The following is an 18,157-nucleotide window of genomic DNA, read 5'->3' as shown; positions in this document are numbered from 1 at the left end:
AAATCCAGCAGCCAGATGAAAAAGCAGAGAGAGAGGTCTCAAGAGTCAGAAAGCTGAGTCTCCCAAGCCCAGGTGAATAAAAAGTCCTGATCGTGCCTTCAAAGATTCCAGCCAATGGTGAATGGAAACTAACAAGGCACGCCAACTACCCAAACCTGAAGGGAGAGCAGAAGAATCGAGAAACTCCCCGTCCCTCAGGCCTTACACCAAGCCCCAGAGAGTGGACGGTGACAACAGGAAAGGGCTGGGAATTCTGAGGAACGCAAGAGAATGCCATGTGCCTGTGTGAAGGCGAAGTGGGAGAGTGAAGAAATCTGCCCAATCCGTCTACACTCCAGAACTCACACTGAGTATCAGGCAGGAGCAGCCTGCCACCAGGGGGGTCAGAGCATGGAAAGGGACCTCCCTGAAGCACGGGTTCTCATGGCCTGCAGAAGTCTGAGGGCAGAGCCTGAAAACCAAGAGAATCCATCCTGGACTCCAGACCAGACGCTAGGCATGAGGCACCATTGTCTGCCTGTGGAGGAGGGGCGGGGTAGCTGAGAAAGCACAGGTGCAGGAGGCTTGTGAGAGTAGAGGTGGGTCAGAAGAACCCAGAGAAACCCGATCTCCTGGCTTTACACCGAGTGCCACCTATCACTGGGGTAAGGGAGAAATTCTAAGAGAGACCCCTTCCTGCTGTGCAGGGCACAGGGACTCCTGAAATCTGAGGGCAGAACAGGGGACCTGAGGGACACCTTCTGGGACCCCTGTGCTTATAATAAATAGGAGGCTGCAGAAGGGCGTTGCTGGGAAATGTGTGGTGTACGGGCATAACTAAAACAACATGGAGCTCAGCCCAACCCAATTGCAATCGTTACTGACCAAACCACTCTATAAAAGTTTGACAGAAGATGAGACATGCCCTTTCCTGGATGTAAATAAATTTGTCTTGGTCTCTACTGTTCTTTTTAATGCACAATGTTTGCAGTAAATCTAAAATTAAGAAACGTATGAAAAAACAAGCAAAAAATTAAAGAAAACAAAATCATTGTCAAAAGAAAAAAAGTCAATATAACTAGACCTCAAAAAATATTGGTATTTTCAAAAAGAAACTTTAACATTATATAAATATATATATAAGCCTTAATGAAATATTAGCAAATAAAATCTAGCGACATACAAAAAGCCATAATTAACAAATAATAAGTCACGACAAGTAGGGCTTATCCAGAAGTGCAAGATAGATTGCTTTAACATGTGAAAGTTAAAAATCAATGTCATTTGCCATATTAGGAGAATAAAGAAAAAAAAATCTCAATATATGCAGAAACTGCACTCAGCAAAATCAAACACCCACTCATCATAAAAACTATCAGCAAACTAGAAATAGGAGAAAATTTTCTCCATCTAATTACAAACTGTTGTTCAAACTAGTAGCACTGAATGCTTTCCCTCTAAGATTGGGAGTAAGCCAAGAATGTCTACTCATAACAGTTCTAACATGGCCAGATCCCAAAAACATTATGTTGAGCAAAATTAGCCAAACCCAAAGAATACATATTGTATGACTCCATTTTATATAGGTAAAGCTAATTTATGATAAGAGAAATCAGAATATGATAAGAGGAATCCAAACATGATTGGTTTTTCTAGATGATGGCCATGTTCTCTGTCTTGGTTTGAATGGGTGTATGGAATTGTCAGATCTCACTAAACTGAATAATTAAGGTCTGGGCATTTTATTGCATATAAATTATACCTCATAAAATTATTTTAAATAAAAAAGATTTGTAATTTGCCAAACTTCTTGAGAAACCAAAGGCAAGCCCTCTGAAAACATTTATTGGAGGAAAACAAAACAAAAGCATCCTGAATCCAGTTGGCTGCAACACTACTGCAACCTGACAGCAACGATAACTCTTTGCATCTACTTCCTGTGCACTTCAGCACAAGCCTTTCTGGCTTTGCAATTGTGTCTAGCTTAGGAGAGATGCTAAGTTCTCTGGCCCTGGGTCAGATAGTCATGGAACTGACCAAGTGGAAGGACCAGAGGAATTGACTGGAAGAAAGCAAATGGTTGGTTTGACCTTGAAGTCATGTGTCAACCGACAAACACTTACGGCCAAATGATGCTCATCCTCATCCCTGGTTTCAGGTCACAGGTGCAGAGAAAGATGTTCTTAGGGAGCCGACTTCTGTCTGTGAATTCCAGGAGTCAAATTCTCCCAGCTGCTCAAGGCAATCAGCGACAGCAAAGAATTGCATACGCACAGGGCAGACTTTCCCGATGCTCTTTACTTTTCTGGATGTGTGTGTTGATGGGCATGGGCAACAAAGACAGCTTAGAGTGAAACCCAAGCATTAGTAAGAAATCACAGTTGACACATCAGTGTGGAGTGGGTGGGGAAGGAGGGAGTGGGAACGGCATCTCCAATGTCAAGCGTATTTCCCACTAGTTCCAATGCTCCGTATTCTCTGATGTGTCCTTCCCCACCCAGGAAGTCCTTTGGGATAGGGGGGTGGGGATTGAGCTAGCTCATGGGAAAATATGTCTCAGGCTGTGAGCAATAAACTGGCTCGTGCCCAAGCAATGTCCTCCAGGTGTGCCATGAGAGGTGAAATCACCTGGCTCATTTTACCACCTTTGGGATGGTGTCAGGACCTGACAAAACCAGGCAACACATACAAGGAAACTAATCTGAGACGGGGCAGTGGTGTTCATGGAGCCTTTTGTATGCAGCCAAGATGGGGACCTTATTCAGGAAAAAAAAATGCTAAGGAGGCCTTTACTCCGAAGAGGAAAGCCAGGTTGTGGAAAAATGAAATGAGTTGCATCAAGTGAAAGGCACATCTGATGCCCAGATAGACCAAAACATATATGCCCCGTGAAGCATGCTACACTTCTGGCACCACTTCAAACTATTATTCTGTATATATTTGTTCAGCATTTATTTACTGAAGAAAGGGGAAAAAATGCTTTAAGGGAGGGAGAAGTAAGCTTTCTTGAAATATGACACACACAGAGAAGAGCATATGTCATAATGTACAGCTCAAAGAATTCCCCCAAAGTCAACACAACCGTGTTTTCGGCGCCCAGAACAAGAAATAGAACATCACAAGTCCCTTGTGCTCTCCGCTAGTCATAACCGCCCCTCAGAGGGAGGGACTCTCTTCACTCCTAACGTTGAAACAGCTTTCCTTTTCACGAGGTTGTAAAGCTCTTGATGTTCACATGATACTAAATTTATCATTTGAACTTACTGGGAATTATCTTCCATTTCATGGCTTATTTGGTTGCTCATAGCTAGAGAGTAATGTTTATTTACACTCTTAAGTGCAGGTCAGCAAATAATTACAAAACATTGTTCCCTAGAACGAGCGCCTCATCGTGCTTTGTTTCGTTTCAGAATGGCGGCTGCGTGTTACCACTGACTCTGGGTGACTGTCAGATGGGTGGACTCAGAGATGGTAACACCCTGTCATGGCCCTAGTAACATATTATTCATGCACAAAAATAGCAGAGATAGGTTGATGCTAAGAATGTTTTTATTTCTACTCAAAGACACTGTCTACTTTGGCAGAAGTAGAATAAATGTCTATTTTACCAGTAATGGAATGAGTTGCATGTGGAAACCTGAGTTAATAGGCACCATTCTTCAGACTTATTACTGTCATGTGTTAGCATCGTTTCTTAGAGACTGGTACCCCAGAGAGATGTCCCGTCTTCTATCCAATATATGCATTGCAAATATTTTTTTCCAGTCTGTGGTTTGACAGACCTCACTGCCTTCTGGCCTGAATCTTTGTAAGACTCTCAGTTCAGGATTTTAGATGAATTTAAAGCCAAGGACGGGAGACATTCCAATCATTCTCCACGAAATTTAGTGTTGAGATTGTCACTTCATTTAGCAGACGTTCAAAGCCTACCTCCTCTTGATGCTGAGGACACAGAGATAAGTTAAGACCCAGCCCTTCCTCTACAAGAGTTCATTGTCAGTGTGGAATTAGACATGTAAACAAATACCAGAGGAGAGATGACAAAGCCCTTTTGCCTTGGGGAGTCCAAGGAGACCTCATACAAGAGAAAACATTTGAAAGGAGACTTGAAGGATAAATAAAATTTCACCAGCAGAACCCTGAAGAAAGAGCATTCTTCTCTGAGAAAGCAGCATATGAAAACGCAGGGTGGAGACAAAGTCCACGGCCACGAACAGCTTATGTAATATTTTTTTCAATTGTAATCTGAAGACCTTCTACATTGGAACCACCTGGATGGTAGCTAAAACAAAGTTTTCTGGGTCTTACCATGTACCAGATTATAATTTCTGGGGTTTGTGATCTGGAAATCTTCATTTTAGCAAACTTTACAAGTAATTCTATTGCACACAAAATTTGAGAAATGTGGCCCTAAAATAGTACCTAAAATAGAAGGTAGAGGTGGAGGTTGAAGATAAAAGAGGAAAAATAAGTTGAAGGCACGCAGCAAAGGGTTTATATCATGTATCGAGGGCTAGTATCTGGAGTTTTCTTTTAGGTGGAATGTCAACCTTTACAATCACACTGTGCAGTAGTTGTTATTATCTCCATGTTATGTATGAATAGATGGAGAGTCAGGACAGTAAAAAAGCTTCCCAACGGTCATAGAAGTGGTCTGGACCAATGGTATATCTGAACCCAATGACCATGCTTTTAGCCATTTAACTGCATTTGGGCTACTTTCCTTCATACATTTGTGCTGACCTGGCTCCCCTCTTTCTTCCCACATTCTCTTGGGAAACAAGGACTCTCTCAGTTGGATGCAATGACTTGGATAGAGCTGGATCTCACTGTCAGATCCCGATTCCACCCAGGGCATGAGCTATCTGGAGCCCTTTGTGTCCCTGACTGGCAATTCGGGGACACCGTGGGGAATCTGACACCCCTGCTGCAGACCCTTGTCCCTAGGGAGCACAGTAAAGACCTGATTTTGATTGTTTTTGAGCACTCGATTTCTGATGCCATCTTCTTTGGGTTTCATGGTCTAATCATTTGATGGTCTCTGTAAACAGTTGATGGTTTATAGAGATCTTGTCTCTGCTGGGTGAACGGTAACAGGGAATTTGACTTGTTAGTCTCTTCTTTTTATCTAATTTGAGCTCAGATCAACTAAGAATTTCAAGCCAACCAGGAAGTGAATATCCGGACCAGTGAGTTTTTTATTCTGGGTTTATGCTTGACCTATGGCTGAAATTTTAGAATTGAAACTATAAGCTTTCTCTGTGTGTGTGTCTGTACGTTTATATGACTGTAAATTAGAAAGGCTTTTGCCTTTCATTGTGTGAGTGAATAATATTTTCTTATCTCCTGGTGATATTAATGAACGGATTAGAAACTCTTTTAAATTAAAGGAGCTCTAGTCTGATTGGCTTAGAGATAAATAAGTACTTCTATAAACTGAATATTCCTTAAATTCTCAGAAATTAAGAAAATTGAATCTCTAATGCTTTCCATGTGAAAAAAAGTGGTATTTTTATAGAAACTAACTCAGAAATAATTTAAGAATATAAGTTAACATAATTTAGGTAAACAATACTAGTTTAATAATTTTGGTTTAATAAAAACAGCTATGTTTTCTCTGATTTATCCGTGTTAAATATCAGTGTTAAATAAGCATAGATTTTTATTCTACTTGTATATGTTATTCCTAAACTTATACAGATTTACTGAATGAATAAGCTAGCATAACTTCTAGTATATGTTTAAGACTATGAAAAATGTAAGTTTGTGGTTAACCCACTTGAATCATTACTCTGAAATTTTTTTATGTTTTACAGTATGTCAGCTTGAAGATAATTTGCAAGATATTTAGTAAATTTAAACCATTAACTTATGCTAAATTGACTTAATGAGTGGATATTCATTAGATGTCTGGATCATTATAATTTTGTCTCTTATTTGTATGTGGTACAAAGATGGTCATATGTATGTATGTATTCCCAGAGGGCTCCTGGAAATACACCAAGATTTGCTTTCATCTTTGTAAAAGGAAAGGTGCTAGAAATAGATATATGTGATATGTTACTGTCGATGGGTTAGCACATCAGAAGAGATGCTTAGTTGTCCCTGGATAAAATGTGCATGGATGAAATGTTATAAACATTTGAGAAATTGTGTGCAGTGTGAGAAGTTCCTAGAGAATTGTCAGTTCCATAACTGTCCATGATATGTTTCTATTTATGAGTCCTAGTACTGCTTTGCCTAATATTATTCAACAGCATAGTGCTATTGGTCATAATTTCAGTGTTTTAAAATATTAAGTTGTCACGATTTTACTCAGTTAATTTGCACCTGGCATCTTCTAGGCCAGTGATTTTCATCTGGGATTCCCATCACTTACCTATGGAGTTCTATTAACATGTAGATGTTTAGGACTTGCAGAATCTCTTTACTTGATATTCTTGATATATCCTTGTATATTCTAACTATATGCTGGGTATACTATATTCATGATTTATTGTGTCAGGATCATTACAATTACATCTAAAGAATTTTTTTCTCTGTAAAGATAATATTCATCTATTTTTATAAATTAGATGTAATATCCACTCTTCTTTGAAAATAGGGGTGATCAGTATGTTTACAATTATTTTGTCCAGAACTTTTTGGGCTGACTTTATTACCTTGTTTTGCATGCCACATTAACAACCAAATGTCTTTGTCAGTTGCATTATTTTGTAATGAACCATCATCAGATCTTTCACTATTAAAATTAGCAGTAATAAGTTAACCACAGCCATTTAAAGTCTGTTGTCATCTTCAGGTAGGTTTTTGTTTGTTTGTTTGTTTTATTATTTAGTCTATAAATAATTGTTTGTTTGTTTTATTGTTTGTTTGTTTTATTATTTAGTCCCATAGAAAAGGACTATGTCAAGTACTTTTGGGTACAGAGTTCTGATGGCACTGCTTAAACAACTTTGAGATCATACCAGTGGAGTGAGTCAGGATTTCTAGACTCTAGTTGAGAAACAGATGGGTTATGACACTGCTAACTCCAAACTGAGCAGAATAAGATTTAATTACATAACACTAAATGAGCTGATGAGGAAAGATGGTGTTTTTTGTTTGGAATACGACTGTTCTAATACTCTACTTTTTGGATATATAAGGAAGCCCTTTCTTTTTCCTCTTAAGCTATCTATACCTCATGATAATTGAGTAGACTGTTTTTGTAAAGTGAAATGAAACATTTATAAATGATATATTATTTTCCTTGCCTGACTCTTCCAGAATTCAGAAAATCTTGTTAGTATTTTTATTCCCATGGCAATGTATGTGCGTAGGTTCAATAAGAATCTCTCCTTTTTGTTATTATGACATAATTTAAATCATGAAGTATGCAACCAGGACCTTGCCTGGAGTGTCATATTTGAGAATGATGCTCATTTAATCAGATATGACCAGATACTTTTAAGGAATTAAGGCTGGCTTTATGAAGCTGGTATTCACAAGGCCCTCATGGGTGAATAGGTCTGATGGCTTATAGATTCCCAGCCTCAGAGGTGAGTAAGAAAGGTCTCTTCCTGGCAGACCCAGTAATCTTAGGTATTTGGGAGACTTCAACAAGAGATGAATTTGCCCAAATTTATAGCTATTCCAGGTAAAATCTGGTAGCAAGTTCTTGGCTTGACTCCTTAGCTTCTAAAGGCTTTTATAAAAGTTCAATCTGAAATTCCTATGAAACATTCCAGAAAGCAAACTTAATATCGTCTATATGATACATCACCATTCTTGTCGTGCCTGTCTAAATAACTATGCCAAATTTAATTAGACTAGCCTTATTTTGCCACCAAGAATAACGTTTCTTTGAGATTATCTTTCATCAAAAGTATGGTGACTGTAGAGGGAAATTATTTGTTTTAATAGAAAACTGTATGTTATATAGCCCAACCTTCCAGGTTATCAGATTCTAGCCCTGTTCATTGTCTTTGAACTATTTTGGATCTCTTTTCAAATTGTCTCTATCTTGTCTGTTGGATAGATAATTGACTTGCTCCCCAACTCTGGAAAAATCGGTTTGGGTATCCATTTATAAATTGGACTGACTCTTGTTACCTTCCCAAATTGTCAATCCTTATCAGATTTTCAATCCTTCCAGTTTCCTTCAAGGTCTGACTATAATCCTTTAAACTAATGTTTCCAATTTTTCTCCCTGCTGCCTGTCTGTGTCACTGAGAACTAAAACCAGATTACCTTAGGTCCCTATGGGACTCCTGGTTGCCTGGCCCTTTTCCCTAGGATTTGCAGAAGCCCTGGGAGCTAAAGCCCAATGGCTTGATATGTACTTTGAAGGACTGACCACCATAGAAGACCATTCATGGGTCTGATTTCTCCCTGGAAAAGGCACCGACTGGACCATTCAGCAAACCTAGTGGAATTCTAGGGTCAGGTATACCCTGTAGACAACATGAACAAAACCACCAACATCCTAGCTCAAGAGCTCCAAGAAACTCACTTAGCAGTACTGCATAACTGGAAGATGTTCCTCCACTGACCTCCTGGAATCCACTGGGCTGGTTACCCTTCAGGTTCAGTTCTTGGCTCTTTATTTTAATACAATCTTTAACATTTCTCTTCTTCATTTTAGGCATCCTTCTTTTAAGGTGTCTGATCTCTAGGACCCTAAAACCACAGACCTTAACCACCACTTCTGTACAGGTAGTTCAGCTGCTTTTACAGTAGCAACATGAAGACTCCTTGAGAAACTATTTCTGGGACTTTGCTTCGCCTCACTCAGAAGGTTTAGGATTATTGCCTAGTTGTTCAGTGATGATGTATGTTCATCTTGAACAAAAAGAGGAAACGAACAATGTTGAACTTTACCTGAGCCCTGTGTTCCCCAAAAGCAAAAGTCAAGAAGTCCCCCTCCAGTGTTCTGAGAAATAGCTAACCTCGAAGGACCCTGCCTCTCTCATATTCCCCTCCATCCCTTCTCAACGATTCAGAGAAGACCATCTCCATCCCTCTTGTGACTCCCATAAGACTCAAGGACAACTTCCTTGTTTACCTGCTTCTATAAAATCCCAAGCCCCCTTCCTTCTCTTGAAATATTCTTTCTTAAAGAGTATTGTCTTTATTGTAGTAGGCTGCATAGAATCATCTTAATTGCCCTGTGCATCTTGTCTTTCACCAAACTGAGGAGCACCACCGATGGCCATTGATCAGAGCAAAATGAACTAGTTATGGAGGGAAACAAACCAGTGAGCAATGTCCATAGCAAGGTGATTGCTAATGGCATCTTAGCAAATTCTTCAAGCCTGAAGAAGACATTTAAGTTGACAGCAATCCCTACCTATATATCAAGTGGGAATTCTCAACGTGTGAAAGGACATTTATGACCATGTGACAAACAGTAAGAGATTAGCAGAGCACTTGAACTATACAATAAATTCTACATTTGGTTAAATACAGAGACTTCTAGTGGAATCATTTCATCTTATTAGCCACAAGTTTAGATAAATTTTCTAAATTTAGTTGAAATCTATTCAAATTGATTTCTTTTTATTTTTAAAGGCATGTCCCCAAATTTCAATCCAGTTGATGTCACTTGAAATTAAGAGATTTTAGTCCCATTTGCTGTTGTTATGCTCTTTAAGGATTTTCAATATCATTGAATTAATTACCCTTTCTGGGTTTTAGCAGGATAATTTAGCAGAAAAAAATCAATGTCACTTAGGAAAATGAAATTTTTATTCTCTTTCTTGTGGTTGTGATGCTTGAAGATTTTCAGTATCATTGAATTAATTATCCTTTCTGAATTGTAGTAAGATAAATTACCTCTTGATGAGATAGATAGCATGTTAGGCTACATTCTTCTTATCAAGTCCTCTGTAGATGAAGCATTTTATTGAGACTCTTCTATACTTTTGATTGAGTTATAAATCTTTCAGGTGCTTTCTTGCTTAGGTAAGGGTCAAGGCCCATCCTCACAGTATCTTCCCAAGAAACCATCACACTTCCTGTCTTCACCCCCACGCAGAATGGATCACTGTCACTTTTACACCATCATAGGACTTGTTCCAATCCCACAGTGTAGCCTTTATTGCTGTATTCTTCTTAGTCACAAAGCATAGTGAACTAGTTTATCTGGGTCATACCAAGCTCTGTCTCTTAATTAGCTGCCTGATCTTGGGCAGTTACTACTTAATCTGTCCCTGAGTTTCCACATCCATAAAACAGGGCAAATAAAAGTACCTACCTCACAGGGTGATAGTTAAGGAGGAAATCAGTTGATGCCTGCAAACCTCTCAAAAGAGTATCTGGCATACAGTAAGCACTGCATAAATGTTAGCTGGTAACATATTTGTTTCCTGTGTTATGATGGGTCCCATGAGGTCCGGGGACATTTATTGCTCAATCTCTCTAAGCTCCAGACCCCCATATCCAATTGGCTATTTCACATTTTACTTGGTTGAACACAGCATATAAAATGCATTATATCCATATTGAAATATTGACAGAAGATGGGATAATGACACCTGGGGTTGCTTCAAAGTCATCCAGGAAGGGAGGACAGAGTGTCGGTAGAGGTGAAACTGTATCAGTCAAATCTTGACAACTGCTGACCCTGTATGATGGGTATACTGGATTTATTATACTCTTCTCTCAAATGTTGGCTATGTTTGAAGATATTCGTAATAAAGAACTAAAAACTCAGAAATTATCGTACCTCTTTCTAACCTTTCTTTCAATCTGGTGCTTCTCCTTGCTCACTGTCAGTAGATAACATTTTTTGTTCTATAAGCCGAGAATGGCAATGGGAGACATTTTGAGATGGGAATATATAACATCATTTATTTTTAAGTTCTTTCTAGCTGTGCATTTATGGAAATTATGATTGAAGCACTTGGGGAAGGTTATTATGATGATGGTGATATGCAGGGTGAACTGGAGTACAAAGAAATAGAAAGACTCACCCAATTGGGACAATTACCACTAAAGTGGAGCTTGAATAAAGGAATATTTTACCTATGCAAACTCTCTAAAGAGATCCCTATAAATGGGTTTTATAAATCTTCTGTAGTCTAGCCTCATTATCACCTTTGCCCCTATCTTACTGAACCCTGTAACCCATCTGTACATTTATTAATTCATTGATATATTATGCCTGAAATTCCATACTCAAACCTGGAGGCCCTAGAAAAGGTGAAAGTTCTCTGTCCTCGCCTGGTCTGCAGATAAAGAGATATAGACATTGAGTCTACTTAAACAGAGCCAAGGTCCAGGTCATCTCTGAGAGATCAAGGTGGATCTGAAATTCTGACCTCCTTCAAGGCTTCTCCTGTTCTAGGGTGACCATATGTCCCAGTTTGCCCAGGACAGTCTATGGTTGTTGCTAAGAGCATTACCAAGCACTATCCAAAGTGTCCCCATTTTAATGAGAAATTACCTGGCCACCCTTTCAGGGTCCAAAGTTAATCTAAGAGGCAAAGACCCAGCCTTACAAGTAGCTCCTTCGTGTGAATCCTAGAGCAGATCTAAGACCCTAGCAAGTTCTGGTCTGAGGCAGACCCCAGTTTAGGCCACCATAAAATTGTCCTTCTAGAGATTAACCAAGATGGCGGAGTAGAAGGACGTGCTCTCACTCCCTCTTGTGAGAGCACCAGAATCACCACTGGCTGCTGGACAATCATTGACAGGAAGACCCTGGACTTCACCAAGGAGGATACCCCGCGTCCAAGGACAGAGGAGAAGCCACAGTGAGACGGTAGGAGGGGCGCAATCAGAGTAAAATCAAATCCCATAACTGCTGGGTGGGTGACTCACAGACTGGCGAACACTTATACCACAGAATTCCACCCACTGGAGTGAAGGTTCTGAGCCCCACGTCAGACTTCCCAACCTGGGGGTCCGGCAACGGGAGGAGGAATTCCTAGAGAATCAGACTTTGAAGCCTAGAGGGAATGATGCAGGACTTTGACAGGACTGGGGGAAACAGAGACCCCACTCTTGGAGGGCACACACAAAGTAATGTGTGCATCGGGACCCAGGGGAAGGAGCAGTGACCCTGGGGGAGACTGAACCGGACCTACCTGCTGGTGTTGGGGGGTCTCCTGCAGAGGCGAGTGGGTGGCTCTGTTTCACCGTGGGGATAAGGACACTGGCAGCAGAGGCTCTGGGAAGTTCTCCTTGGCGTGAGCCCTCCCAGAGTCTGCCATTGACCCCACCAAAGAGCACCGGTAGGCTCCAGTGTTGGGTTGCCTCAGGCAAAACAACCAACAGGGAGGGAACCCAGCCCCACCCATCAAAGTCAAGTGGATTAAGGTTTTACTGAGCTCTGACAGCCACAGCAACAGGGAGGGAACCCAGCCCCACCCATCAACAGTCAAGTGGATTAAGGTTTTACTGAGCTCTGACCGCCACAGCAACAGTCAGCTCTACCCACCACCAGAGCCTCCCATCAAGCCTCTTAGATAGCCTCAACCACCAGAGGGCAGACAACAGAAGCAAGAAAAACTACGATCCTGCAGCTGTGGACCAAAAACCACAGTTACAGAAAGATAGAGAAGATGAAAAGGCAGAGGGCTATGCACCAGATGAAGGAACAAGAAAAAACCCCAGAAAAACAACTAACTAAAAAGTGGAGATAGGCAACCTTCCAGAAAAAGAATTCAGAATAATGATAGTGAAGATGATCCAGGACCTCGGAATAAGAATGGAGGCAAAGATTGAGAAGATGCAAGAAATGATTAACAAAGACCTAGAAGAATTAAAGAACAAACAAACAGAGATCACCAATACAATAACTGAAATGAAACTACACTAGAAGGAATCAATAGCGAATAACTGAGGCAGAAGAACGGATAAGTGACCTGGAAGACAGAATGGTGGAATTCACTGCTGCGGAACAGACTAAAGAAAAAAGAATGAAAAGAAATGAAGACAGCCTAAGAGACCTCTGGGACAACATTAAACGCAACAACATTCGCATTATAGGGGTCCCAGAAGGAGAAGAGAGAGAAAGGACCAGAGAAAATATTGAAGAGATTATAGTCGAAAACTTCCCTAACATGGGAAAGGAAATAGCCACCCAAGTCCAGGAAGCGCAGAGAGTCCCATACAGAATAAACCCAAGGAGAAACACGCCGAGACACATAGTAATCAAAGTGGCAAAAATTAAAGACAAAGAAAAATTATTGAAAGCAGCAAGGGAAAAACGACAAATAACATACAAGGGAACTCCCATAAGGTTAACAGCTGATTTCTCAGCAGAAACTCTGCAAGCCAGAAGGGAGTGGCATGATATACTTAAAGTGATGAAAGGGAAGAACCTACAACCAAGATTACTCTACCCGGCAAGGATCTCATTTAGATTTGATGGAGAAATCAAAAGCTTTGCAGACAAGCAAAAGCTAAGAGAATTCAGCACCACCAAACCAGCTCTACAACAAATGCTAAAGGAACTTCTCTAAGTGGGAAACACAAGAGAAGAAAAGGACCTACAAAGACAAACCCAAAACAATTAAGAAAATGGTCATAGGAACATACATATCGGTAATTACCTTAAACGTGAATGGATTAAATGCCCCAACCAAAGACATAGACTGGCTGAATGGATACAAAAACAAGACCCATATATATGCTGTCTACAAGAGACCCACTTTAGACCTAGGGACACATACAGACTGAAAGTGAGGGGATGGAAAAAGATATTCCATGCAAATGGAAATCAAAAGAAAGCTGGAGTAGCTATACTCATATCAGATAAAATAGACTTTAAAATAAAGAATGTTACAAGAGACAAGGAGGACACTACATAATGATCCAGGGATCAATCCAAGAAGAAGATATAACAATTATAAATATATATGCACCCAACATAGGAGCACCTCAATACATAAGGCACTGCTAACAGCTCTAAAAGAGGAAATCGACAGTAACAAATCATAGTGGGGGGACTTTAACACCTCACTTACACCAATGGACAGATCATCCAAAATGAAAATAAATAAGGAAAACAGAAGCTTTAAATGACACAATAGACCAGATAGATTTAATTGATATATATAGGACATTCCATCCAAAAACAGCAGATTACACGTTCTTCTCAAGTGCGCACGGAACATTCTCCAGGATAGATCACATCTTGGGTCACAAATCAAGCCTTAGTAAATTTAAGAAAATTGAAATCACATCAAGCATCTTTTCTGACCACAACGCTATGAGATTAGAAATGAATTACAGGGAAAAAAACGTAAAAAGGACAAACACATGGAGGCTAAACAATACGTTACTAAATAACCAAGAGATCACTGAAGAAATCAAAGAGGAAATCAAAAAATACCTAGAGACAAATGACAATGAAAACACGACGACCCAAAACCTATGGGATGCAGCAAAAGCGGTTCTAAGAGGAAGTTTATAGCTATACAAGCCTACCTAAAGAAACAAGAAAAATCTCAAGTAAACAATCTAACCTTACACCTAAAGAAACTAGAGAAAGAAGAACAAACAAAACCCAAAGTTAGCAGAAGGAAAGAAATCATAAAGATCAGAGCAGAAATAAATGAAATAGAAACAAAGAAACAATAGCAAAGATCAATAAAACTAAAAGTTGGTTCTTTGAGAAGATAAACAAAATTGATAAGCCATTAGCCAGACTCATCAAGAAAAAAGAGGGAGAGGACTCAAATCAATAAAATCAGAAATGAAAAAGAGAAGTTACAACAGACACCACAGAAATACAAAGCATCCTAAGAGACTACTACAAGCAACTTTATGCCAATAAAATGGACAAACCTGGAAGAAATGGACAAATTCTTAGAAAGGTATAACCTTCCAGACTGAATCAGGAAGAAACAGAAAATATGAACAGACCAATCACAAGTAATGAAATTGAAACTGTGATTAAAAATCTTCCAACAAACAAAAGTCCAGGACCAGATGGCTTCACAGGTGAATTCTATCAAACATTTAGAGAAGAGCTAACACCCATCCTTCTCAAACTCTTCCAAAAATTGCAGAGGAAGGAACACTCCCAAACTCATTCTATGAGGCCACCATCACCCTGATACCAAAACCAGACAAAGACACTACAAAAAAAGAAAATTACAGACCAATATCACTGATGAATATAGATGCAAAAATCCTCAACAAAATACTAGCAAACAGAATCCAGCAACACATTAAAAGGATCATACACCACGATCAAGTGGGATTTATCCCAGGGATGCAAGGATTCTTCAATATACGCAAATCAATCGTGTGATACACCATATAACAAATTGAAGAATAAAAACCATATGATCATCTCAATAGATGCAGAAAAAAGCTTTTGACAAAATTCAACACCCATTTCTGATAAAAACTCTCCAGAAAGTGGGCATAGAGGGAACCTACCTCAACATAATAAAGGCCATATATGACAACCCACAGCAAACATCATTCTCAATGCTGAAAAACTGAAAGCATTTCCTCTAAGATCAGGAACGAGACAAGGATGTCCACTCTCACCACTATTATTCAACATAGTTCTGGAAGTCCTAGCCACGGCAATCAGAGAAGAAAAAGAAATAAAAGGAATACAAATTGGAAAAGAAGAAGTAAAACTGTCACTGTTTGCAGATGACATGATACCATACATAGAGAATCCTAAAACTGCCACCAGAAAACTGTTAGAGCTAATTAATGAATATGGTAAAGTTGCAGGATACAAAATTAATGCACAGAAATCTCTTGCATTCCTATACACTAATGATGAAAAATCTGAAAGAGAAATTATGGAAACACTCCCATTTACCATTGCAACAAAAAGAATAAAATACCTAGGAATAAACCTACCTAGGGAGACGAAGACCTGTATGCAGAAAACTATAAGACACTGATGAAAGAAATTAAAGATGATACCAACAGATGGAGAGATATACCATGTTCTTGGATTGGAAGAATCAACATTGTGAAAATGAGTATACTACCCAACGCAATCTACAGATTCAATGCAATCCCTATCAAATTACCAATGGCATTTTTTACGGAGCTAGAACAAATCATCTTAAAATTGTATGTAGACACAAAAGACCCCGAATAGCCAAAGCAGTCTTGAGGGAAAAAAATGGAGCTGGAGGAATCAGACTCCCAGACTTCAGACTATACTACAAAGCTACAGTAATCAAGACAGTATGGTACTGGCACAAAACAGAAACATAGATCAATGGAACAAGATAGAAAGCCCAGAGATTAACCCACGCACCTATGGTCAACTAATCTATGACAAAGGAGGCAAAGATATACAATGGAGAAAAGACAGTCTCTTCAATAAGTGGTGCTGGGAAAACTGACAGCTACATGTAAAAGAATGAAATTAGAATACTCCCTAACACCATACACAAAAATAACTCAAAATGGATTAGAGACCTAAATATAGACTGGACACTATAAAACTCTTAGAGGAAAACATAGGAAGAACACTCTTTGACATAAATCACAGCAAGATCTTTTTGATCCACCTCCTAGAGTAATGGAAATAAAAACAAAATAAACAATGGGACCTAATGAAACTTCAAAGCTTTTGCACAGCAAAGGAAACCATAAACAAGATAAAAGACAACCCTCAGAATGGGAGAAAATATTTGCAAATGAATCAACGGACAAAGGATTAATCTCCAAATATATAAACAGCTCATTCAGCTCAATATCAAAGAAACAAACACCCCAATCCAAAAATGGGCAGAAGACCTAAATAGACATTTCTCCAAAGAAGACATACAGATGGCCACGAAGCACATGAAAAGATGCTCAACATCACTAATTATTAGAGAAATGCAAATCAAAACTACAATGAGGTATCACCTCACTCCTGTTAGAATGGGCATCATCAGAAAATCTACAAACAACAAATGCTGGAGAGGGTGTGGAGAAAAGGGAACCCTCTTGCACTGTTGGTGGGAATGTAAATTGATACAGCCACTATGGAGAACAGTATGGAGGTTCCTTAAAAACTAAAATAGAATTACCATATGACCCAGCAATCCACTACTGGGCATATACCAGAGAAAACCGTAATTCAAAAAGACACATGCACCCGAATGTTCATTGCAGCACTATTTACAATAGCCAGGTCATGGAAGCAACCTAAATGCCCATCAACAGACGAATGGATAAAGAAGTTGTGGTACATATATACAATGGAATATTACTCAGCCATAAAAAAGGAACGAAATTGAGTCATTTGTTGAGACATGGATGGATCTAGAGACTGTCATACAGAGTGAAGTAAGTCAGAAAGAGAAAAACAAATATCGTATATTAATGCATGTATGCGGAACCTAGAAAAATGGTACAGATGAGCCAGTTTGCAGGGCAGAAGTTGAGACACAAATGTAGAGAATGGTCATATGGACACCAAGGGGGGAAAACTGCGGTGAGGTGGGGATGGTGGTGTGCTGGATTGGGCAATTGGGATTGACATGTATACACTGATGTGTATGAAACTGATGCCTAATAAGAACCTGCAGTATAAAAAAACAACAAAACAACTAATACTAAACTTTCATTGGGGTTATTTGTATGGAAATATGTTAATATAAATGTTTCAGACATTACATGAAATTTCTAAAATCTTATATTTGTATTTGTATGGAAATATGTATGGAATATGTTAATATAAATGTTTCAGACATTACATGAAATTTCTAAAATCTTATATGTTCTGGTATAATGTTATAAGTAATAATCCTAGTTATTACTTTAAAATGTATATCTCAGAAATAACTAATTTGTTCTTGTCAACTGCATTATTATGAACTTTCATCAAAATCTTTAAAACCGTGGTCATTTTAAGTCTTTTGTCATTTACAGACAGTTCTGGGTGTACTCTGATGATTTTGCAAATATGTTCCTATAAAAGGGTTTCATCTTCAAGAAATTCATGGAAAAGACTCTGACAAGTACAGGTTTCTGGTAACTGACTGTACTGCTGAACTGAATGAATAAGCATTTCAAACTCTAATGAAAAACTGATGAACTCATAAAAGTGCTAAGCAAAAGATCAAGATGAAAAAAAAATTAATTACATGGGGACTGAGTGAACTGATGAGGATGAGTATAATTTTTGTGACTTTCTGTCTGAATTTAAAAAAAAAAAAAAAATCCCACAAGGACTCAGAGGCAAAGAATATACAAATCAATTTTCACTGCAAAG

Source organism: Balaenoptera musculus, chromosome 11 (assembly GCF_009873245.2).
Source record: "Balaenoptera musculus isolate JJ_BM4_2016_0621 chromosome 11, mBalMus1.pri.v3, whole genome shotgun sequence".
Lineage (NCBI taxonomy): Eukaryota > Metazoa > Chordata > Mammalia > Artiodactyla > Balaenopteridae > Balaenoptera > Balaenoptera musculus.
The sequence above is the reverse complement of the archived record's forward strand: the minus strand, read 5'-3'. Positions refer to the sequence as shown.